The sequence below is a fragment of the Rattus norvegicus genome, chromosome 3 (assembly GCF_036323735.1).
Source record: "Rattus norvegicus strain BN/NHsdMcwi chromosome 3, GRCr8, whole genome shotgun sequence".
Taxonomy (NCBI): Eukaryota; Metazoa; Chordata; class Mammalia; order Rodentia; family Muridae; genus Rattus; species Rattus norvegicus.
This window is the reverse complement of record NC_086021.1, coordinates 132,441,161-132,466,028: the sequence shown is the minus strand read 5'-3', so window position 1 is coordinate 132,466,028 and position 24,868 is coordinate 132,441,161. Positions and strand designations below refer to the sequence as shown.

The 24,868-nt window shown below is 43.5% G+C and overlaps 2 long non-coding RNA genes across 12 annotated transcripts; one reads left to right on the top strand and one right to left on the bottom strand.

Moving 5' to 3' along the window:
- Positions 1-6,565: 6,565 nt before the first annotated feature.
- On the bottom strand, positions 6,566-18,549 carry LOC134486433 (uncharacterized). Its single transcript, XR_010065360.1, has 2 exons — positions 18,306-18,549; positions 6,566-7,542 (listed from the first exon to the last, which is right to left on the bottom strand). It is a non-coding gene; the product is annotated as an uncharacterized LOC134486433 (long non-coding RNA).
- On the top strand, positions 18,497-24,388 carry LOC102555070 (uncharacterized). Of its 11 annotated transcripts, none has more exons than XR_010065359.1 (5): positions 18,497-18,623; positions 18,963-19,015; positions 20,399-20,582; positions 20,825-23,172; positions 24,099-24,388. It is a non-coding gene; the product is annotated as an uncharacterized LOC102555070 (long non-coding RNA). The 11 variants fall into 11 exon arrangements; XR_010065357.1 differs by having other exon boundaries at positions 18,497-18,736; XR_010065354.1 differs by having other exon boundaries at positions 18,497-18,736; positions 20,252-20,582.
- The last annotated feature ends 480 nt before the right edge of the window (positions 24,389-24,868 follow it).

Genomic DNA, 24,868 nt, shown 5'->3' with positions numbered 1-24,868 from the left:
AACAAAATGCAGAATGTATTGATCCATAATAAACCAGGCATAATTTAGATACAAGAACTTGATGTATATTACATGTAATTCATATATAATTTACACACATATATGTATATGTGAATAGATATAAATATTATAGATTTATACATGTGTATGTACTGTGTGTGTGTTACTGTATGTCTGTCTGTGTGTGTGTAGTAAAGCAAGGTAGGAAACTATTTCACTGTTTTCAGTCACTCCCCTGTAAATCTATTCTGTTGTCTTCCCTCCTCAGAGATTTTGCAGTTATTTTCGTGTGTGTGTGTGTGTGTGTGTGTGTGTGTGTGTGTGTGTGTATACCTCGGCTTGGGGGAGAAGGTTTCATTGGCAAAGCATGAGGTTCTGAGTTTGATCTTTAGCATGGACAAAAGAACAGGGTGTAATGGCATAGGTCTACAACCACGCCCCTGAGATAGAGATCTCATGACCCTTGAAGGGGTGAAGCTCATGCACAGTCTTGTAAAATTAGTGAGCTTCTGCTTCAGCAAGAAACCCTGACTCAAAAACTAAAGTGAGTCCTGAGTGACAAAGACATCCAATGCTGACCTCTGCCTTACGCACATTGTGTGCACCCTACTGCCAAAGTGGGGGTGGGGTGGGGAGGGAGGGAAGGGGAAGGAGTTAAAAAAAAAAAACTTGATTTCATCCTTCTAACAGAACACGAAGCCTCAGGGCAGAGGGCACAGTGGTTCTATTGTTCTTTCCTCTGGTCTTTCTGTCCCTTGGTGGTCTGTACCCTAGCAGGAGAAAGCGCATGACTGGTACTGACACCGAGTGTGGTGGAAGTTATCTGGTCTGCTCCATGTTGCATATGAGAAGTTTCCTTAGATGTGTTTCTTAGAAATAGGAAATGCTGTTTCCTCCTGAACATTTATGATTTTAGGAATCCATGTTGTATTCTCCACTACTAATCACAGGCAACAGGGGCCTTAGCCCCGAGTCTTACCAAAGTGCTCTCCATCTACAGGCAAGAAGATGGTGGAAACGGCTTGTATAGCACGTCCTTAAGGCTGGTGGATCGCTCCCAGGAATTCCTGGCCTTACTGCCACCCAAATGTCACTGCTCACCTTCTGATGGCAGAATGCTTCTGGAATCCATTCTCTTACACCAAAAGGCAGCTATTTATGGGCAAGCGACGGCGTTTGCACACACGATTCTACTCCCCTTCTAACTGAGGGATGGAGTTGGGGCAGTGGGCAAGGGAGTATCTTCTACCAGAGGAGGAGGAGCCAGAAAGTCGGGTGTCCCCACAAAGCACCTTCATGGGTAACATTTGGAGATGCCTGGCAACTCTAAATTCACACCTAAATATCAAATGTGTGTGAAAGCGTATTTGTGAAGGTGTGAATGGAGTTTAATGTAAGCTGGAGTACTTGGATTCGTGGGAGTGGTACCTGGCTTCAGGCACTGTCAGTTAGCAGGAAGCCCTGACCCTTTCTCTAGGGTTATGGGGACAGCTTCTGTGAGGTGATCTATTCTGGCTGCTCTGCACTGCCCTGCTTGTAAGAGAAGCAAGCCTTTCTCCACCAGCTTCCAGCTGCCCACTTAGGCTCTCAGGGTCTTTTTTGTCCCACATTTTTCTAGGTGTGGACTGAGTGCCATCCTTTGGTCTCCCCACCCCATGCCCTAAAATCTATGCCATCAACTGCAGGCACAAAATTTGATCTAATTTTCATCAACAAACTCAGTCATCAATGCAGTCAAGACAATGCCTATCCTCAGCCCCCAAACGTCCCCATTCCCTCTTCTTTGATCTTTGGCCTCTCATCTGCTTCCTAAGTTTGGATGTTCCACATTTCCTGGTAAATGGAGTAAAGCTGCCTTTTAACTTTTGTTGGCTTCTTTCAAGGTAATTTTTAATTTTAAAAATCAAAATATAATTATATCATTTTCTGTTTCCCCTTTTCTCCCTCCTACCCCTCATATGTGCCACCCAACATACCTTTTCTCACAAACTCTTGGTCTCTGGCCTTTTTTTGTTACACACACACACACACACACACACACACACACACACACACCACACCACACTCAACCACAGACACACTCATACACTCACACAATCTATTCAGTACATACAATGTTATTTGTATATATATAATTTCAGGCTTACCATTTGGGATTGGATAACCATTTGGGAGATCCCTCTAGGGAGCAGACTGCCTCTCCTGCTCTGAGCACCCTTGATAACCGATAGTTCTTTGTCCAGAGTGATACCTGTGAGGTCTCCCCTTCTATGCTAACATGTCTGTTAGTTCAGGTGTTATTTAGTCAGCCACGTTGTTCAGACTTCTTTTATGAGTAGCTTCCTGACAGTTCTAGGAGACACAACCTCACGGCAGACATCCCACTCCCGCGGATCTTACAATCCTTCCCATCCCTCATTCCTTGATGTTCCGTGAATCTTAGCTGATGGAGTTATGTTGTAGATGACTCAGCTAAGACTGGCATCATGTGCGTACTTATTCTCTGCATTTTGATTGACTGCGGTTTTCCATAATGGTCTCTGTCTGTTACAAGGAGAAATTTCTTTGCTGAGGGTTGAGAGCTACACTTAACTGCGGATATAAAGGTAAATATTTAAGATGCGGTAAGGGATTATGGTGGTTTAGCAAAGTAGTAGTTGTAGGTTCTCCCCCAAGATCCCTCCAGCCCCAGGTAGTTAGCTAGATTTCCAATACCAGGTATGATTTCCCTCCTGTAGGGCAGGTTCTAAGCATTTTGAGCCTCGTTTGGATTGTGTTTTTAGGATTGAAAAGTTTGTCCTTTTTGATTGTTTAGTCTTCTATTGTTTGAATATGGCACTGTCTGCTCCCAAATTAATGGAAAATGTAGTTGTTTTCAGTAGACATGTAATGAGAATTTGCACAAGATTTTGTGTGAAAGTGTATTTTCAGTTCTCTTAAATACCTAGAAATGGATGGTGGAATATATGATGGCCTTATAAGATACCTTGGCATGCAGTGTTTCAACTCTAGCAATGGCACAGTCTGCCCTGGACTTCAGTGTGTCAGCCCACTGAGGCACCAGGACTGTCAGAACCTTTACTGTGACTCACCCTCCTTCCTATGTAACTTAGTTGTGGATTACAAACTAGTAGTCGGTGTCAGAATCACTGAATGAGGACAGGATCCCTGGACACGGGTCTTATTGGATTCTATGGGGGTTCTACTGAAGATGGTGATGTAAAAACTACCCTTACTGTGGCTGTCTTTTCTCCTTTTGAGTTCTTCTTCCTTCTTTGCCCTTATTCTTCTATCCTTCAACTCCCTAAACCTAGATAAGGGGGGTGAGGATAGAGAGGAGGGTAAAGAGATCCCTGAATAAAGTCAGAGGTTGAAAAGAGGGAGCTAGTATCATTAGACTGCTTCCTGATGATTAGGAGCCTTGAGTTACTTGGGACAAGTTTGACCTTCACCATCAGGATATCTAATTTCTTCTTGTTTCTTCTTTCTGCATGACTGCTTAAACACCAACCAACAACCCACACTGCCCGTCTGGGTCACAGCATTTATATATACCCTCTAAAAATTCCCCAGAAGTTCAAACATCACACGATCTCAGAAACTATCTACAGCAGGCAAAATCATACCCCTGCTAGAGTAGTAGGCAAATCACAGTCAGCTGTCAGGACAATCAAAGCAGCCCCAGAACCCACACCTGAGATTAAAACAAAAATATATTCTTATAATATTTCCATGTTTTTTAAAAGAAACTAAAATTCCAAAATTGTCACTACACCTTATTACATTCTTGTATGTCAGAACTTGTAGAAGGGACAGTTCAGTACAAAGGAGTGGATACACAGGCCCATCGTCCCCCATTCAAGTCACAGCCTGAGTTAATCTAAGGAAGGCCCTCACAGAGATTGTATAGCAAGGTTAAAGATAGACACCAGTTATGTCTCCACACCCTCTCGTCCTTGAATGGTTTCTCTGGCAGAAGCTGAACATCATTCTTGGTTTCAGTTCTCACCCGAAAAGCCTTTACTGTTTCTAGATCCTTCTACTGACTACAACCTACTTGTTTCTGCATAGCCCTTCTCTTCTGTTTTGCCCCAGATGTGGTCATGATTCCTATGTTACTGATTTCTGGACTTCTTTTCTCTTCTCCTGGTTGGTTCTCAACTCCTGATTGATGCTTGGCTTATCTGTGTTAAGTCCTCTCCATAGTGAAATGTCTTTCTGGTTAAATTTTCATTCTGTTTCATTAGGCCACTATAGTTCATATGTACAGCTTCTTTATTGGGGATATAGTGATCAAGAAACAAAATGCACAAGACACTGTCTGAACCTGAAATGAAGAAAATTTCCCTCCACAAATAGAGAAAGTGACATCATCCAGAAAAGGGTAGCAAGAACCACACTGGGGATCCTGATAGATAGATTCGTTTTCCTTTATTATTTAAAATAAATTAAATATGTATATTTAAATATATAATTTATTGAATGAAAAGTAAAATAACTTTAATATGTAGAGACTAAATAATTTTAAGTTTCAATATATAACTGATTAAAACAGCTTTGTAAAAATACAAGTTTGTTTGTTATGTGTTTGTATAAGAGAGACACTTACACAGAGACAAAAGGCACAGGGACTGGGAGAGGGAAATGCCACAGCACATATGTAGAGGTCAGAGGACAATCCCTTGCCTTCCACCTTCTTGAGCAGGGTCCCTTGCTTCTGCTGCTGTATGCTGGACTCCAGGCTAGCTGGCCTGTGGGCTCTATCTCCACACTCTGCACTCCGGCTCACTGGGATTTCAAGTCAGGAGATCAGGTGTGTGAGATTACCCACTTTTATTCACGAGTAAGCTCCCCAGAATAAAGGTTTTCTAAGCCATTTGACTGTGAACTGGTTTTATTATTGTTCTCATGAATTTGTCTACTTTGAACTACCACTCTCCTTTTACAGTCATATAGGAAGAGATGACTAGACATGCTTTAAGTTTACTGATGAGAAGAAAGCCATCCATGAGACCGCTTGTCTTAGTAAGGGTTTTACTGCTTGCCCAGACACCATGACTAAGGCAGGTCTTATAAAGGACAACTATTAACTGGGGTTGGTTTACGGATTCAAGGTTTAATCCACCATAATCAAGTGAAGAGCATGGCAGCAACTAGGCAGGCATGGTGCAGGCAGAGCTGAGAGTTCTACATCTTCATCTAAGGCTGCTAGTGGAAGACTGACTTCCAGGTAGCTACAACTAGGATATTAAAGTTCACACCCACAGTGACTCACCTACTCCAACAAGACTATACCTCCTAATAGTGCCACTCCCTGGCCTAAGCATATACAAACCATCACAATGATCCTATCTCTTAAGCCTTATATTCCACAGTGCCCCCCCACCTCTGTGTGTGTGTGTGTGTGTGTGTGTGTGTGTGTGTGTGTGTGTGTGTAAAGGTCAAACTTGGGTGTCATTCCTCAGAACTGTCTCTCTTATTTATTGAGACAAGGCATCTCACTAGGACCTAGAGCCTCCAGAAATGTTTAGATTGGCTGGACAGAAAGCCCAGGAATCCATTTGTCTCTACCTCCCCTGTGCTGAGACTACAAGCAAGCACTACCATGTTTTGCCCTTTTCATGAATTCTGTTAATGAGATTAAGGTCCTCTAGTTTGTGTAGGAAGTACTGTCTCCCCAACTCCTACATAGTCATTTCCTCTGTCATCACATTAACCACATGGCCAGGCCACAGTGGCTACACACTGCACGCACATGTCCTCTTGTCTTCTCCCTGGGCTTTGTGGTTCAATTCTTTTGTTAAATGAGCTCACCATGAGATATGTGCATAGGACCTGGTACTTTCCAGGAGCCATTTCCTTAGTCTCTATCTAGGTCTGTTAGTCTATGATCAAATTACCCATCTTCTAACTTTATGCTGTACTCCAACCTCCCACACCATCTCCTTTTATCTTTTTCAACAGATCTCCCCAGCAACTGGATCAGTTCTCAGACACAGCTCTTCTTACACTAATTTACTAGGATGATGGAGACCAGCACCTATTTTGTCTAACCATTTTGTCTGCAATTCTGGGTATAATGATCACAGCTGTTAGTCAAATCAGGCTCTGAACTTGGTCATGGCCACGGAGACCCCATTTTTGGTGCCAAATGTCTCTATGACTTCTGGACAAAAGGATGATCCCAGCTATGAGGCAAGATAGAGATAGAGAAGTGACAGGTTCAAAGGTAGTCTTGGAAAGTTAGCAATATTTCTGTGCACATTTTAAAGATCATTGTTTTAAGGGGTACAGCATGTGCCTCTCATAGACAAAGGCTTACGTTCAATCCTAGTAAACCACAAATGGTGTGTACTAGAGGGGCTCAAAATGTTAAAGAAAGCTGACTGTTCAAGATTCAGAAATGTGAATCAATGTTTTAACTACTCATAGCTCAAAATGGATCAAGTTGGGTCTATTTTCTGTCTTCCCAAAAATTGCTTATCAGAATACTCCTATGTTTGGATAACTAAAATAAAATGAGAAAAAGAAAGAAATGTTTTCCAAGCATGAGCAATCAGACAAATTTTGTTGAAAATAAATTTTTAATTGGAAGTACTTTTAGGTGGGCTTTTGGAAGTTTATGCTTCAAAACCATTCAAACAGGCAGGCAAGTAAAAGAAAAAGGTTGATAAAGGGGATTTCACCAAAGTAAAAATTTCTAAACTGCTGTTTAGAAAATGAAAAGGCACACCACACACTAGAGAACATAGCCACAAAGTGACTAAGGAATTTATGTCTCTGTATAGACATGCCTACAGGCTACCCATTTATAAGGTATTTCCATACTGATATGGGGAAGGCTTTGAGAAGATACTCCTCAAAAGAAGCTATGCAGATAGTCAATAATCACATGGCAAAAAGCTTCACATCATCAGGGAAACTTCGGCCCACAGTGAGGTGGGATTTCATGGCTCCCAGGACACCTGAGCGGAAGACCGAGAGCAGCGAGCAGCCAGGGTTCTCCCAGACTGCTGACAGAAATGTAAAATGAAACTTCTTTGGAAAACCATTGGCAGCTCCTTGTACCTTACACATGCATCGCTGCTTTGATCTCGTAATTCTACTCCTACCCAAGAGAAATAAAACTTAACCACGAAGGATTTGCAAAAGGCTCTTCATGTCAGCTTTAAACTGGAAACGCCCCAGAAGTCGGCCGTGCCAGAGTGAATCTGTACAGTGCAGTGCATTTAGAGTATGGAGCACAATTAAGCAGTAAAAACGAACAGACCACTAATGCAGGCATCGGCACGCTAACATTTGTTTCACAGAAGGATCAGTTGTCAAAGTCTATATTGCTTCTATTTATATGAGGTTCAAGAGCAGGCAAAACGACCTTTGACATCAAAATAGCAGGTTCCTTGCAGAAAGCAAGGTATTTGTGGATAAGTACAAAAAGATTCGAGGAAGTTTCTGGGGTGACAGGTTACTCTGCATCCTGCTTAGAGTATCAACTCAATGCTTGCATTTATCACAGCCCATGCTCTGTATGCAAATCCAGGTCTACAAAATAAACAAGAATACAATTAGGTCCTCCCCTCAAAAAAGCAGCTCAATGAACAAAGGCAAGTGATTTCTTAATGTCTCCAGGCAAGGAGGAAGCAATGTTTTATCTGCTTTAATGACACAAGTACAGACCAGTAAATGAAACCGCAGTGTTGCACTGTAAATTGGGAGAGCATACAGCAGAGAGCAGCTTACCTTACAACATCGTGCATTAAACACGATGTTACCTTAACGCCATCTACCAACCATTGCACTGCAGCTTAACGGTGATCCAGGAATGGGACTTTTATTCCTAGTTTGGCCTGTTTATTCATTGGTGGAAGTAAGCAATTCAATATGTTCTTGCTCTTTGTTGGCGCAGAGCTGATGACTGTCAGAATAGCCACCAGCTTTGCTGACTGCCACACAGCCAAGAAGATTTGAGATGATTAAAGGAGCAGTTGTGGAGCTGAGTCCACGACTCATTGTGGACTTCCACAGGTCATTGTGGAAGATTGGAGACTCAGACCAATAGAGCTTTTCTACAACTAGGTGTGTGGTCTGCTCTCACACAGGCTGCCAATGTGCTCCGAGGGCAAGATGGCTGCTGTGACTTCCACTAATGGTTACTCGATAGTGAATCCCAAGTTGTGGACTTATGTGTTAGTGATGGCTTTGACATTAAAGTAAACACATTCCTTATTGTACTGAATACATCTTCAGTATTCTTCTGAGTGTTTCTAAGAATGTGCGGTCTCTCTGGGCCTTGGCATCACCCTTCAGACTCTCAGGCCCTCCTAGTCTGTGAGGTCCTGGGATCGTCTTGTGCAGGAGCAGCGTTCTGTAGTCTACTACATTTAGCCTCATCTAATGTTCCCAGACCAGGTTTTCTGAACCTTGATCCCTCAAATCAGTTTAAAAATAGGCATTGCCAACTTTTTCTTGCCATAACCTCCAATGTCCTTAGTTTGCTATGGTGGTCATCTCCTTGTCCATAAGCCTTCTGACCTACTGGCAATGCTATTTCACAGGAGCATGGTTGAGTATGACTACCTAGTCTGGGAGCTGGCAGGCTGAGCCCAAGGGGAATCAAACTCAGATGACTATTTTAAAACGGATTTAATAAAAAGGATAGCCATTTGTCACAAGAAAATCTACTTTTTGGAGCACTCTCAGGCCATCTTTAGATGGTCTCTCTTGCCTTTGTCTTTACTGTCCTGCCACCATATTACAATATTTATGAAAAATTTCAGGAATGATACAGGGCCTGGGAGGTTTCGGGTTTACTGCCTGGCTGTTTCTTCTACTGTGATGGATTAAGAAACTGGAGCTGAAAATGAAAACGTTCACCGGCAATTTCTCCATCAGTGCACCAGGGGAGCCAGTCAGGCTGCATCTTCCTCCTCCTCCTCCCAACCCCTGTAAATGAATAGCACTAAGAATTATAGACAGGCACAGCTTGGGACAACTTTAAAAGCCCACCCTTAGATTCCCACTAAGATAAGCAGCCTTCATATTAAGGGGCTCCACCGTCAGCTAAAAGGAACGGCTGGGGCCCACAGTAGGAGAGAAGGAAAGATGCTTTTACAAAAATTACATAATTTGGCTCCCAGAGAAAAGGAAGGATAAAGTACAGGCTGTGTTCCTCCCTGATTCCCTTGCCTGGCTCCCCTATGGAAACCCTGAGAAACTTGATGTTCATGAAGGTGAAATTAAAGGGAGACCGATGAAGATGAGGACGCCTCATGAAGGCGAGAGTGGAAATGCTGAGCTGTTAGGGTATCCCGTGGGCTCTGAGTGGGTTTCAGTAAAGATTTAGGGAAGGGGGGCTTTCTGTCTTCCTTCAGCAAAAAAGTGGGAGGACTCAGGTAATGCAGAAGGTGAGGTCAGGAAAATGCAAACCATTCTGTGTTGCTTCAGGCAAACATTGAGTGCTTATTGTGTATCCAGCATTGCACCTGCTAGGAAAAAATGTTTTGAAGGCTCAACCACAGAACTCATTTTGGTTAAAAGGAGGAGGAAGAGGAGGAGGAGGAGGAAGAGGAAGAAGAAGAAAAGGAGGAGGAGATGGAGAAGAAGAAGAAAAGAAGAGGAGGAGGAGGAGAAAAGGAGGAGGAGAAGGAAAAGAAGAAAATAGGAGGAGAAAGAAGAAGAAGAAGAAGAAGAAGAAGAAGAAGAAGAAGAAGAAGAAGAAGAAGAAGAAGAAGAAGAAGAAGAAGAAGGAGGAGGAGGAGGAGGAGGAGGAGGAGGAGGAAGAGGAGGAGGAGGAGAAGAAGAAGAAGAAGAAGAAGAAGAAGAAGAAGAAGAAGAAGAAGAAGAAGAAGAAGAAGAAGAAGAAGAAGAAGAAGGTGACAACGACTTACCAAGTCTGATGACTCAAATGATTCAGACTCCAGCCACAGCTGAGATGCTGAAATACCCTGTCCTGGCTAATTTCCGAGTTTCTACAAGGCAACCTAGAGTGACTGTGCAAGCATTTATCTTTGCTGCTTTCCTACAGCTCAATTCTGTGCAGCACATGATATCATTATGTGAGACAGTAACCAGATTTATTCCCCATGTTTGACCTCAGTTTCTCCGTATGTGTTGCTGTAGTATCATCTGGCTCTGAGTCATTCAGAGCCTTATGGCAGATGCTCATTGCACTCAAAACCATTATGTGCTTGTTTGCAGTCACGGTCCAGACATACCATCCTGTCAGTCAGGGCTCTAATTGGTGCCCACACATTGGATCCATAAAGCGCCTTACTGGGAACTTCTGAAAATAGTCACTGAGTGAGTTGTCTACTTTTCCTTACCAGGTGTTTCTTTTTCTATTTGGTGAATACAAAGGTTTCCCAGATATGTATCTTATGTTCAGGACAGTGTACTCTCACAAAACGGATTCTTCCGCTTGAAGGCGCAGCTGGCTAAGTGATACTGCCAGCAGCTGGAGGTGGCACGTTAGTACTTTGTCTTTTTCCAGCCTAGGATAGGGGTGGAGGGTGACTTGTGCCCCCCCTCATATGTGTGTGTGTGTGGTGTGCCTATGTGTCTGTGTTTCTGTATATGGGGGGAGGGGACACCGTGTGCATGCGATGGGACTGAAGGGTTAGAATGGAAATGGAACTAGGCATTTTTTTCTTTTGCAAAAACAAAGCAACCGTAATTTGTTGATGTTTTGTCAAGTTATCAATGACCCCTTAACAGCATCAAAAGAACAAAAGAACATTGCTTGGAAACAGAAAAATAACCATCTGAGGGAGCAAATGAGAGCTTTGGTCTAGGTGGAGCGCCTAACACTGTCCTCACCCACCCAGGTAACCTCAGCTGAGGCCAGGACCTCATAGCCCCACTAGTCTGAGACTTCCAAGCTCCCCAGAGAATCCATGTTCTGGCAGCAAAGCAAATCACTTACGCGTTTACTGTCCGTCGAGTTTAAAACTGAAGATATTTTTGTGATAGACTGAAGATATCTCGTAATAAGCTGAAGATATTTCATAATGGGATCTGGAAATTTTTACCAAGTATTTTATTGCACTGTGTTCCTCTGGCGAAGTGTGCAAGATATAGTGCCAAGAAAGACTAATAAATCTAGGCAAGTATGAAAAGCTTAGGGACGATATTTATAAAAACTTGACCTGTAGGAGGAAGCCTTTCTCCAGGTGCTGGACTGGGAAATTCCTTAGCTCTTTTGAAGCTTCTCAGAGAAGTTAGTATAAACTATAGACACCATTTCCCCCTTCTGGCCTTCTCTTTCTTCTTCCTTGATGGTTTTTAGAAGGGCTACCATGTAGCCTCAGGTAGCTTTGAACTCACCGTGAAGCTGGGGCTCTCTTTGAACTCCCTCCTGCTCTGACCTCCCAAGTTGCTGGGATTGCAGGTGTGCACCGCCAGTCTCTTGGCTCTTTGTCATTCAGGTTTGCCTACCTGCATTCTTAACCCTAGAAGAGAGAAATCGATCTCCTAACGCACTTTGGAGTGGCAGTCAGACAGATGCATCTTTCTAACTTTTTGGAGGTCATTTTTGTTGTTGCTGCTGCTGCTACTGCTGCTGCTGCTGCTGCTGCTGTTGTTGCTGTTGCTGTTGCTGTTGTTGCTGCTGCTGCTGCTGTTGCTGCTGCTGCTGCTGTTGCTGTTGTTGTTGCTGTTGTTGTTGTTGTTGTTGTTGTTGTTGCTTAGCCCAAGGATAGATGTGAGAGACCAATTCTGAGGTGTGTTCAGATAGTAAATCCATTGCCAGTGCCAGGCACACAGTCAGGCAGCTTTGGGCTTGTTTTCCTTTTCCTCCCTTTCAGATATCCTGAGAGTTCTGTAAGGGCAAGCGTTAGTAAGCTGCAGGGTTTGCTGGGAAAGCCTGAGTGCATACTGGACCAGTGTGCAACAGTGGCTCTATTCCTAGTTGTCCTAGTTACCTAATGTTGGGTCCAAACCATCTCAGAACATAATGGCTGGACATGACAACTATATATAACACTTTCCACGGGTCAAGAATTTGAGTCTTCACTGGAGGTTCTGGATCACTTCTAAGTTGCCATCAAGATGTATATAAGGGCTATGAACATGTGAAGGTCTCACTGTGAGCAGATGACTAGATTTAAGGTGGCACGCTCATATTGCTGTGGACAGGAGATCTCAGTTCCTCGTTGGGTATATTCCTCTATGTGTGGAAAGCCCTCAAATGTGGCAGCTGCCATCCCCCAGAATGTGAGGGCTTGAGGAAAATATGGGAGAAGGCACTGACTTCTATGACTTAGTATTTAAGGTCATAGGCTGCTGTGCTAGTCATTTGGTAGAGTCAAGTCACTGGGTCAGGCCCACATTAAAGGAGGTAAACATCCTCCATCTCTTGAACGGGGGAATGATAGGTACATTTTCCAATCATCCCACTGGCTGAATAGAAGTTCTGCTTTGTGCAGAAGGAAAAGAAAGGCAAAGTACAATCTCTTCAGTCTGCTCAGGTCTCTCTTCAATCCTCCTTTTGTTTAGTCTCCCTGATAACCGGCCCTCCAAGCCCCAGGCCCGCCCCTGTGTTCCTTCAACCCCACTTGTGGCTTTAATTACCATCTTCCCATCCTGACTCACTATTGTCGATCTTCCATTAATAAATCTCAGCACCCACACTCACCTACAATTAAAGAGAGTCTGATACAGATAGACTCAGATGACCCTGAAACATGGAGTTGAAAACCCTGCTCATCCCTCAAACCCTACGAATCCAGAGGACAAAGGTGAAGTAGGCACAGAAAGGGGAGAAGCACTCTGTCTCCACTCATGGGATTCTCCTCTGGTCTGCAGCATCCTTGAGTTCCCGGAATTGTTGCTATGGCTTCCCAGAGGATTCCCTTGGCTCTTGAAAAGGGTGGGTAATTTATCAATGTGGGGCCAGCCTGACGTCTCACCCATCACACCTCTGCGGCTCCCCTGAGCATCTCCCCCCTGCTTAGTAGTAATCACGGCAGTAAATCACTCCCAGCTCATTACTATCCAGACCCTGTCCATAGACAACACTATAACTCACCAGGAAGTCTGATCAGCCTTTCTCCCTCTCAGGCTTGCTAGTGGCTTCTGGGACTACCAGCTCACAGGGCGCAGTCAGTCCTAATGGCCTTATCACTCGGCTACCTGCTTCTCCTTCCCAAAGGGAACACCCCTTAGTGTATCTGAGTCAGAGAGTCTGGCTGAACCATCCTATTACTGTTTTATATAAAGCACTTACAGAATTCCTAGAGGAGAGAGAAGTCTCCAAGGAGAACTTGTCTCATTAAGCCGCAGCCTGCTTTCCAAGCAGCCAGAGAGGCTCTGAGCAGAGAACTAAGATGTTCTGGGGACTTGGTGATGCTAATGCACTGACCGACCTCTGGGTACAGGGGGACCATAGTGGGGAAATGATCTCAGAGAAGAATGGAGAAACTGTGGTTTTTTTTTTTTTTTTTTGTCTGCCCCACTTAATGGGGTTGAAGAAGCAGAGACGTCTATAGTGTCTATAATGTGATAAAAATGTACCCAACATAAAACCCCAGGGTTCCTACACCTAAAAACTCCCTATGATACATTCTTTCTTTCCTTTTAAAAATTCTCCTCTCTCTGCTGTATAGGACTCTCAACTTAGCCATAGATAGATAGAGAAAATGGCTTCTGAAGACGTGGTCTTTTAAAAGCCTAGAGAAGAAAGACCAGACATTTCTTTAAAAGGCTCCTGGCCACTATGTCTTTCAATTCTGATTTATAGGAACCAGTCAAAGAAACTCCTGGGAAATGGCTTTTTTTCTTGCTAAGAAAGCATCACAGAAAACAAGCCAACTCCCAGGTTGACAGGAGGCTGTCTGCAGAGAACTTGGGGGTTGCATTTAGAAAGGTTTGCAGAGCAACCCAGTGAATCAGGATGCAACGAGCTCTGAATGCCGACTCTTTGGGGAGCTCATCCTGCAGCTTTGGGTTCTGCAGAGAAGTGAGCCACAGCACAGGGCAGACAGCATCAGTGCTGCTTTCTGAAGACCACGGTTTCTGCCAGAATGATCCTGGGAAGTTTATACATCTTCCCCTCCGTGCTCTTCAACCCAGGAGGAACACTTTAGGAAAGCAATTATGCCAGGTGACTTTCAAAGGGAGGAAGAGTGAGCGAGCAAGATAGATAGATAGATAGATAGATAGATAGATAGATAGATAGATAGATAGAGAGACAAAGAGAGACAGAAAGAGAGAGAGAAACAGAGAAAGACAGAGAAAGACAGAGACAGAGAGATAGACAAACAGATAGAAACAGAGACAGAGAGAGACAGGGAGACAGATAGAGACAGAGTGACAGAGACAGAGAGTGTATTTGCACACGTGGCAACACTACTTTCCAAGTCTGAGGACCTCAGAAGAAAAAAGTTGCATATGGAAAAAAAAGTTCTAGCAGGACTCAGTTTGGTTCTTTGACAGTAGGGGCCATGATCATCAGTGCTAGAAGCAGGTCTTCAAGACATTCCTTCCTTAACATTTTCAGCAGATAAATTTCCCATTACCTTTAGAATAAGCTGTATTAGGTCTGAGTACCTGACTCTCAACCTCACTGAAAGTAGGTGGCAAAAAAAAAAAAGGAGTTATTTCCTTGTTGAAGCTTTAAGAGTTACCACAAAATTCACACTTCTTGCAAGCATGTGTGACTGGCAATTGTCCAGATGATGTATGCTTACAGCTTGAGAGTGACTTAGAACAGGGTTTCCCTGCCCACTTTGGATGGGCATGTAGAGAAGCGATGAGAAAGCTGTTGCTATTATAAGATAGGGAGAGAAGTGGTTACGTTGTTATTGCAGCTCAGCATATCCTTTTCAATGTGATGCATGGTCCCCCTCAGAAGAGGGGACCTACAATTGCTATGTCCTTTCCGTAAGAGTGATTTATCTTTCCAGAAATGTCTTTCTACATGAGGGTTTGAAAATGCCTCAAGTTGGATCCAGGGGCCCATATATTATCTCTGCCACAGGAAAGGAAAGAAATATTTTAAAAATAGTTTTATGTGAGTCTTCTGTGAAAGGATAAAGACTTAGTTTCTTTTCAATTGCACTATTAAAACTTAAAATCATTATTCTCCCTATGCTTGTGTGTAATAGCCTTCTACAAAATGCATGTGTTTCTCATGTCCCCTCTTTGCTAGAATACAGATCATGCTTTGAACAAGATCAGGACAGGAGGTCATTATCTACTCATGCCTCAGAGGTGATGAGATCTAGCAATGTGCTATCTAGAGCAAAATTAGTTTTGTAATGAATTCTTTTTACATTTATCATTAATATAAAAGACGTAGGAACAGATCTATTTTGGACTGATAGAAACAAACAAAAGGTTATAAACAGTCAACTGTTACTATTTTCCTACTATCCAGTAGGCCCAGGTGTGGTGACTTGCCTCAATCCCAGCACTCAGTTAACACAGGAGGATCTCAAATTCCAGGCCAGCCTGCCCTACATTGTAAGACTATATAAAAGATGAAATACAACAACAACAACAACAAAATCCAAATATTCAACTGGGCAAGGAGAAGTGCTGTATGAAGAAATGACAGGGTAAGATTCATTGTTTACAAGCCATGGTTTCTTCAATGGTGGGCAAAACCCTTGAACAAACACAATTATCAGCCAGATCCTCCAGAACAGGTCTAAGGCAGTGTTGAAATGCTAGCATTCCACTGAGGTAGATCATGGGGGTATAAAGAGTGTGTCAAGAGAGCCGGCAGAGCAAGTAAAATGCAGTGGCTTCTGAGCCAGCCACGGGTTCCCAAAGAAAACCAGCTATGTACTTGCAGGGCTCTGAATATGCCAAGGGACCTCTCTGCCCTGCAAAGGAATCTATCAGGGAGAAGAAGGGGCAGTTGGCCTGTTGATGTCTCTCTGTTCCCTTCTCCGTGGTATCTCACTGAGGCTAATTCCCACATACCCCCATCCCACTGCCAGCCTTCATGACTCAGTCCTCCTGGGTGAGTCATCTACTTCTCCAAATGAGAAGGATCCATGGCCTTCACGGATTCAAGAAGGCTCCAAAGAGGGCACCTGAGCTGCTACTGGTGAAAAAAGCCAATTTGATGTCCAAATTTGGGCAAAATCAAGGTCTAGGGCAGTGACTGGGTAAGGTGCATAAACTGATTCCAACTTAAGTACTCAGTATTGAGTTGTAAGAGTTACAGGATCTGTATGGAGATGATGGTTAGTGTTGGAATTTTGTTATATATGTTGTATATTAAATGCTTATTTTTACAGATGGTTGGAGGGTCGTGGAGCTGCCCAGGAGAAGCAGGATGAATGAGGTCTCAGACTAAGAGTGCAGGCTGTGTCAGAACTGCTGTACCTTGACTTCTCAGACTGTTGAATATTACAAAACTCATTCAGTTTACTGGAAACATTGTCAAGACAAAATCAGAGTGACTGTAAGTCTTTGTGAATATCTCCTTCAAAGCCAAAAATGCTTGGAGATCCCACACAGCATTGCAACCAGTCAGGGTTTACCAGTACACAGGCATGTCCACAGTCCAGCCTGTAAACATGGTTATTAGAGCACTGAATTGCTGAAATAGTTGGGCTAGTAGGCTCTGTCTATCTGGTACCAGAAGTCATTTAGTTAGCTGAACCATGAATATCATAAATACCAGGATGCAATGTGCTCTGAAAGTCAGGGATACGTAGTCAAGGGCACTATACTTGCTGCCTTGAGTAGAACACTTCAAGGACAAGGCTCCAAGGTACATCATTTTAAAAGTACTTTAAATTCATCTTTAAGTGTGTGTGTGTGTGCACATATGTGTGTGTGCACATATGTGTGTGTGCACATATGTGTGTGTGTGTGTGTGTGTGTGTGTGTGTGTGTGTGTGTGTGTTCAGTGTCCACAGAGGCCAGAGGTATCAGATTCCCTTGAACCGGAGTTACATGTGCTTGGAGTTGCCTGACATGGGTATGGGACCTGAACGTAGGTCTTCTGCACGTCCACTAGGTACTCGTCATCACTGGGCCTTCTCTCTTGCTCCCATGGTGCCTTATTTTAAAGAATCCTACATAATCCAGTGTCTCCTAGAAGTTTTTCATTATATACCATTCCTCTGTGTGTAACAATAATCCACCATCTGATGCACTGCTAGCAAAGAAAATATGCTGTCTCTAGACTCTCTTCAAGTGACATGTAACAGGCTTGAATTCTGGCAGCTACGAACTAAGTAAGCATTGTGCTCCAGGCCTGCTTGTGACATCAATTCTCTGTCACTTTAAAATCAAGTCACACACCCACACTCTGACTTAGTTTCTTCATTTTCTAAGTAGGGAAAAAAAAATACTATCTTACAAGGCAGATCAAGGACTGGATGCAAAGACGTTTTGAAGCTAAAAAACAAGGCAAGTGAACTCCTCGCTCCTCAAATGAACAATGTGGCTTACGATTGATTCGACAAGCGCTCTCCTTTTTACAAATGAGTTCTGCACTGATCTGAGCAGGTTTTGTCTTTTCCAGCAGACTCTCACATCATTTTATGAATGCAGAGAGCCAAGAAGAGCGGATGTTGAGTGGTTGCCAGAGTGAAATGAGCAAACCCTGCTGCCAGCTTCCCACCAAAAAGTAGGTGCTTGGACCATTTTATTCAAAAGCTGTTCTTTGAAAGCACTATGTGCTGAATAAATACCCAAAATGCAATGTGTGGGGACTTCCTTGCTGGGGTGACAGAGTGGGAGTCACTGAGCAGAAGTGCACACATCACTCCTAGGCGCTCCTTCTGAGTCAAAACGGAAAAAGAATCAGTCACAAAATCCTAGAATGAAAGAATAGAAAGGGACTTGAGGTCTATCTGTCTCCCTCCCCCATTTGGCAGAGTGGTAAACTGTGGGTAGAGGGCTAAACTGTCTGACTCCTGATAAACGGGGTTTTGGAAGAAGAACTAACTCAGTTCCCTTATATCAAAGCCAGTGCCCCTCCTTAGGCAGTACCTCGCTTCTGCCTTTTGATTTGGAAGCCTTCAAATATAGTTCAATCACAGACGAGCAAGTCAGGATTGTGCAAAACCCCTCTGGTTAGAATATGGAGTGTCTGTCCCCTATATGCTTGAGTCCTTGGCCCTCTACCTGGCAGTGGCATTTTGGAAGTACACCTTTAGGAGGAAATACATGGTTACAGAAAGAAGGTCCCGTCATGAGGGGTGGGCTTGAGGTTTTACAGCCTAGCCCCACGTCCTGTCTGTTCTCTGCTTCCTGACCATAGATACAATGTGACAGCTGCCTTACACTTCTGAGGTCACGTCTTCCCCTGGGGTTATAAACCGTAATAAATCCTCCTCCCTTACCGTGGTTCTTTTCAGGTATCTGGCACCAGCATCCAGGAAATTCGTGATACTCCTCCCAAATGTGGCTGAGCAGCCGCATGGCCTTCGCTGTAGGAAAAGCGGCTTTCTACAAAGGCAATATGGAAGGCGTCAGAGAAGAGATGAACAGGCTGTGTTTCTTAGTCAAAGACTGACTCAGGGAAGGATGTGGCTGGGCTGTGTTCGGATCCATGGAAGGAAGATTCTAGAACACAGGCCACACAGAACAGCTCTGCCTTCTAGGCAAGGAACTTGGCTATTATCTCTCACATCTGCTGGCTGCACATTTCTAGAGAGGAGGTTTTTTTCTTTTCTTTTTTTTTCCCTTTAAAGCAAGATGGTTCTTGTCCTCAGAGGCAGTTTTCTGGGGAAGGGGCAGCTGTGAGACATTGTCAGACTGTCTACAGCTCCAGGTGTGATTAGGATCATTGCTAGGCCAATTATCTGAGCCACAGGGTTCAGGAACAGAGTGAGGGTACAGTGGAGGGAAAGGCTAGGAAGAGAGAAGAGGCCGATGCTAAGATCACTGACTTAGAAATTGGTATTTCCTAAGACTCCCCAGAACTGGATAGGACAGAAGGCCTGGGGAACCAACCACATTGTGCCTTTTTTATGTCCCTCTCCACTTATCTCCTTTAGGGTCTCTCCTAGGTTTCAGCTGCTGGGACGAACAAAGGCGAAGAGGAAGACAGGTTTGATGCTGTCCTCAGGGCCGTAATAACCATCCCCAAGCCCCAGGCTGTCCAGAGAATTCTTCTCTAACTGTCTAAGGCTGTAGAGGGAGTAGCCAGCTGTGTTGAGTGCTCCTGGAGAAGAAGTGGGCATGGTGTTCCCACCCTGAAATGCTGGGAAGCATGCCGTTTACCGGTCTCTCAGGGCGGCGTGCAAACTCCTGCTCTCGGCCGTGAGTCAGCAGAGATGGGAATGTTCACTTATTTGCACAAACATATGTCAACAGTGCTTTCAAAAACAACCCACTCTTCTTATCATACCACAAAGGAAATATTAATTCTTGTTAGTCTTCAGCGTAGCTCACATAGCAGTCTGTTGCTGGGAATGGACTTAGTACACTCCCACGTGAGAAAATAGAGGTTCGGAGAAGTGGCTTGACCAAGCACACAGAGTTAATTAATGGCAAAAACTTAGTGTTACTCCTCTCTTTCTCTCTTTCTCTCTGTCTCTGCCTTTCTCTTTGTGTCTCTCTCTGTCTCTTTCTATCTGTCTCTGTCTATCTGCCTCTTTGTTTCTCTCTGCCTCTCTGTGTTGGTCTTTCTGTCTTTCTGCCTCTCTATGTCTGTCTCTCTGCCTCTCTGTCTCTCTGTCTCTGCCTCTCTGTGTGTCTCTTTCTCTCTGTCTCTCTCTCTGTCTCTCTCTGTCTCTCTGTCTCTCTCTGTCTCTCTCTGTCTCTCTCTGTCTCTCTCTCTCTCTCTCTCTCTCTCTCTCTCTCTCTCTCTCTCTCCTCTCTCTTGTCACACTGGGGACTGAACCTCATGCAAGTTTTACCACATAGTTATATCCCCAGACCTTTTCATGCTTTTTGCTTTTGCACAAAGTTTAGCTAAAGTTCCCAGGCTGTCCCTGAACTCACTGTAGCCTATGTAGGCCTCAAAACTTGTGTACCTCTACTTCAGCCTCACATTTAGATGGGAGTACAGTCCCGAGCTAATAGGTCCAGCTTAGTGTCACTCTTATTTATTAGAGCACATGTATGCAGGTGTGTTCTTGTGTCTGAAAGCCAGAGGCCAGTGGCGTTTCCTATTTCTATCTACTTTGTTTCTTGGGACAGATTTTCGAGGGCTCACTGACTTTTCTAGGTTGCCCGGCCAGCAAGCTTTAGGAATGCTCCTGCCTCCACCTCCCCAGCCTCTTGTTTACAAGTCTGTGACTGTGCCAGGGTTCTGACTTTAGTGTTGGGTATCCACATTCAGGTTCTCATCATGGTCTTTTAACAAAGAGCCTTACCAACTGACCCATCTTCCTAGCCCAAAGTGTATCTTCTTTTAAATAAGCAAACAATTGGATGGCACAGTACCAAAGCTTGGGCTGAGAATCAAATATTCTCTATTGCATCAAAGCCAGTGGCCATACCTCCCATCCAAGAAGGCACAGTGCACATGAAGTCTCAGTGGAATGGGAAGGATGAAGGTGTAGAAGGGACATGAGACTGAGAAAATGTGGAGACTGCCTTCCCCAATCTTAGAGAAAACCTGGGGAAGTCAGAGAAGATGGGACAGGAAATCACACTTACAGGAAGCAGAGGTGAGCACAAAAGGTGTTCCAGGGTGGGGCACAGTAGCAAAGGGCAGTAAGCTGGGGCGGAGTCTGAAGGGGAAATGGGTGTGAGCTTTGATTGGGAAACCAGGCTGTGAATAAGGAAGTAACAGAAGGAAGGAAGCCAGAGCTCCCAAAGGCCTGTTGGCTTTGGAATCTGGCGGGTCCTACCAGATAGGGTCTCCGGCATAAAATTCACTTTTATGTTGTGTTCTTTTGAGGTGCTAAAGATGTGTTTGAAGTAAGCACTATTGAAATCCAAGGCCCCTAAGGAAGACTGGTGTGATGTCCTGAGTAACACCCCAGGAAATGGGGAGAGAAGAATGGTAGCTAGCAGAAGAAAACAAGGTAAAGCAAGGAAAGACCACGCGAGGGGCATGAGGCTGGGTGCCAAGAGGCAGCAGAAGATGCCAGGACAGAAAACCTTACAGTCTGTGCCTGAGGTGGCCGTGCCGAGGCCAGATGTGAAGCAAAAGGAATCATCTGGTGGGCAATGGTTCAGGAAAGTCTTAGATTTACCCTTTTCCTTCTGAAATTTTAATAAATTTAGTCTTTGAATTGAGTGGACAAAGCATAGATAAACAGGACAAAAACTTAACAGTTGTCAACATGTCTAAGTATGGGAGTCACAGAAAAAGTGTGTGACCCAAAGGAGACAGTAGCTGGTCATTAAAGAGAGATAAACAAAGGGACATTGTTGGGGCTGCTGGGAGTAGGACATATGCTATGAGAGGTGGACAGCCTCTAGGGTTGTCTTGTGAGGAAGATAAGTCCCCCAGCCAGCCACATGTGGTCATCTCTAACTGGGCCAGGTGTTGGATCTCCACTCTTCTTACTGTTGGAAAAAAATCTTTGCTATGATAAGAAGCTGTGATTGCCCTAGAGGTGTTTAGAGTTCCTTTTACAAAAGGATAGCTCTTCAGAGTTCTTCCTGCATCTGCCGAGAGATCTGGTATTACAATAGGCATTTGGAAACACGTCAAACAAACATGTTTCCAGTAAACATGACAACATAGTCTGGTCCTTCTCAGTGTCTGGACCCTCTGAAAGGAAGCACACTATCGCCCAAACAGGGAGCATCACCTCCCAGGAGCCTTGTGGAGCAGAGGGTCCAGGTTGTATGCTCACCTCATCTGACTAGAAGTAGGGAGAGGAGGAACCTGGCTCTCTGCTGTGGGGAAACAATGAATATTGTTGACTCCAAACTGGAATATTCTTAGGCTGTGCTTAGAGCCTGCTTCTATAGACAGGAGGTCTCATGAACTGGTGTAATTTTTTACAGACACACATTATGTTTACCAACAAATTTTAATGATACTCTCTACCCACTCTTTTTTTTTAAATTTTAAATGTATTTGTATGAGCATATGCCACGTGTATGAAGGTACCCATAGACTCTAAAAGAGCTCAATCCCCTGGAGCTGGAGTTTAAGATGGTTGTGAGTCAAGTCACCCAACCACCTATTCTGATATTCAGTCATGGATCCCGTTGGCCAGTGGTAGCCGGTAGTTTTTTTTTTTAATCAAATTAATTTATTTTTATGTATATGGGTGATTTGCCTGCATGTACGTTTATGTCTGAGTACCGCATTTATTCCTGGTGGCCATGGAAGCCAAAAGACGGCATCAGAGCCACTGAAATTATAGTTACAGACAGTTATGAGTTGTCATATGGGTGACAGGAACTGAACTTAGGTCCTGTGCAAGGTTAGCAGGCACTTTTAACCCCTGAGCTTCTGTCTAGTCCCTAGCTGGGTTTTAGGATGACTAAATTCCCGATGTTATCATCCCAATCTACCTGGAAGGGAGCTGACAAGTGTCTAGAATAGCATGTGGGACCCAAATAGTTTGGCCTTCATTAGTTTTCAGAAAAAAATATAAAATAAAAAAACTTATCTTAAAAAAATGAAACTGAGCATGCAAATTACCAATGTACTTGTGATGGAAAGAACAAGAAAAGCCACCAGTGTGCCACGCTTCTGATTCATTGTCACTTTACCAACAGTGAGACACACACGAGGACACAACTGTACAAACACAATATGTGATTTTGCGGAAGTATAACTATTATACTCACTAAGCTAGGCATAACTTTATTTCAGCACCTAATGTATATACTGAAGCACATCAGTAGCAATGAAAATCATTTTCTTTACTTGTCCAAGATAGTTTACCACTACTAGCCATGTTACAACTGTCATCTTGAGCCTGAATACTACAAAAAAAAAAAAGAAAAAGAAAAAGAAAAAGAAAAAGAAAAAGAAAAAGAAAAAGAAAACAATCACCCCTGCTCCAAAAATAAAACAGGGGGAAAAAGCACTAACAAACATAGTTGAACAGTTACTTTCCAGTTTTGCTTTATGAAGATATATTTGCTAGAGTAGGAAGAAAACTATAATTTCACTCAACAATTAGCATTTATAGCATTAACATGTTAGGCATGGAGAACGTGCCTTTTCATTCTGCCGACCTCACAAATGGTACAAATGGACAGGATGATTCAGAACTAATAAAAGATACAGGATGCAGCGTGCCTGTACTTTACAGCAAAGATCAAGAAGAATGGACAGAGGCCAAGGTAGGCAGCTGCTGTGTTTTCTTTCTCCTCCTTCCCTCTTCCCTTCTTCTTCCTTCCTCCCTCCCTTTCCTCCTTCCTCCTTTCCTTTCTTCTTCCTTTCCTTTCTTCTTCCCTTCCTTCCCTCCCTCCTTCCTTCCTTCTTTTGTCCCTTCCTTTTTCCTTCTTTTTCTCTTTCTCTTCCTTCCCTCCTCCTTCCTTCTACCCCCTTTCCTCCTTCTTTATTTTTCATTTTCTTTTTCTTTCTCTTCACCTCTCTTACTTGTTTTCTTTCTTCTTCTGGTTTTGTTTTTGTTTTTGCTCTTTAAACAGGCCTTTCTATATAGCTATGTAGTTCAGGCTGCCCTAAAATTTTCTCTGTAGCCAGGCTTATCCAGAGCTAGTGGATCTCTTATTTTCACTTCTGGAAAATGACAGGATTACAGGTATGTGCCCCTAGACAGGAGCTCTCTCTCTGTAGTCCAGCCTGGCCTTGAACTCACACCCCCCTTTTCTTTCTTCTATATGAAAATACTAGAATTATTGGAGTGAGCCACTATTCCTGGCAACTGGGGGATTTTATTTTTAAATGCTCTGGAGACACATCTGGTGTGGATGTCCCATTTGTGGCTGAACACTTCATAGACACTTATTTTCCTCACTTGAACAGTGTTGTAACTCTGCAGTATCCATCATATCCTGCACAAAGAAGCATCGCAGATCAGGTCTGAGAGTTGCACTTGTCTATGGGTAGTAAGATACAAATTTCGAAGACAGTTTGATATTGGACAAACAGATTTAATAGGTTCACCCCTGAAACCTGAGTTCCCAAACCATGGGTTCTTGACCAGATTTGTAGAAGTAGGAATGTTTTCTCATACAGTCTAAGCAGAAGGCAATTGATTATCCTACAGCATGATAAAACTAATGATGACCTCTTGTCCCTATAGAAGCCCTGTCCAGCACTATGAAAGCCAGCCAGCATGAAGGAAGCTTGTAAGGTGGAATTGGTTTGATTTCTCTAAGTCCTGTGGCCAAAGTAAATGTTATCTTCAGCAATTGGGTCTTACCATCAAGTTATTGCAGAAAAACAAGAACAATGGCAAAAGCTTGTATATTTCGGGGACAATCTCTGAACAAAACTGGAGAGAAGATATGTCACGCCGGTCTTGTGTCTGGCTTCTGGGAGGAGCATTATGCTCTGTATAATATAAGTCCAATTAAACTCTATTTAAAAGAATGTTTTCTTAATATGTACAGGTGTTTTGTCTACATTTAAGTCATTGTACTATATGAATATCTGGTGCCCACAGAGACCAAAAGAGGATTTCATATACTCTGAAACTGGAATTATAATTGTAGTACTTGGAATTGAACCCAGGTTCTCTGGAAGAGCAGCCAGTGCTGTAACTGTTGAGCCATCTCTCCATGTCCCAGATAAACTATTTTATTATACACATGTGTGTGTGTGTGTGTGTGTGTGTGTGTGTGTGCGGGTGTGTGTGTGCGTGTGTGTGTGTGCGTGTGTGTGTGTGCGTGTGTGTATGTGTGTGTTGTGTGTGTATGTGCTTGTGTATATATGTGTTATATATGTGATACATATGTATGAATTTGCAAACAGGTTTTTTTGTTCCCATCTTCCTCCCCCACCCCCTCTGCACTACTCCCCCTATTTAAACCTCCTTCTCTATTATTCTCCATTTCTCCTATCCCTTTGTGT